Source organism: Dermacentor andersoni, chromosome 3 (genome assembly GCF_023375885.2).
Source record: "Dermacentor andersoni chromosome 3, qqDerAnde1_hic_scaffold, whole genome shotgun sequence".
Taxonomy (NCBI): domain Eukaryota; kingdom Metazoa; phylum Arthropoda; class Arachnida; order Ixodida; family Ixodidae; genus Dermacentor; species Dermacentor andersoni.
Genome location: NC_092816.1, coordinates 147,627,654 through 147,628,234, shown reverse-complemented (window position 1 = coordinate 147,628,234; position 581 = coordinate 147,627,654). Strand labels below are relative to the sequence as shown.

Below are 581 nucleotides of genomic sequence, written 5' to 3'. Positions count from 1 at the left end.
TGAGCCCATTCATCAAAAAGTCTGCTAATATTATTGTATTTGTTTAGTTTGCGGACCCATCACTAGCCTTGGAGGCTATGGGTGGGACCAACTGCGTGTGTATTGTCTTTTAGAACTAATAATAAAAGTATTCGGTTAAAAAAGAAGTCCTCCACACGCGTTTAAAACTTCGATGTTCAACACCAGATGGCGACTGCTGCGCATGAAAAATGGCAGGCGTGCAGTGCAAGCAATCCGGGCTATTTTTAATATGTTATTAGATTTTAAACGTGAATATGGCAATATGTAATATTTCTCTATTAAGAAGTACACGTAGAAAAGCCCAGTCAGCTATATACTTGCTAAAGAATAAGGAGAGTTGAGTTTTAAGCATGCAAATTTGAGAAAAGCTTGAACGTTCGCTTGGCCAAGTAAGCGACCCCATTTTGGAGACCAGCCAAGGTAAGCATAGGTAATTTCATCGCTCAGGTCTCTCCTCAAATCCACGTATTAATCTTTCGCCTTTTACTAAAGATTACCGTGGAGAGGGACACAAATGAGCCTATAGGCCAATTTTTGAGAGGCCTTGTCCGTTTGGGCAG

At 40.8% G+C, this 581-nt stretch overlaps 1 pseudogene; it reads left to right on the top strand.

Moving 5' to 3' along the window:
- Positions 1–460: 460 nt before the first annotated feature.
- LOC140216889 (U5 spliceosomal RNA) lies at positions 461–581 on the top strand (annotated as a pseudogene).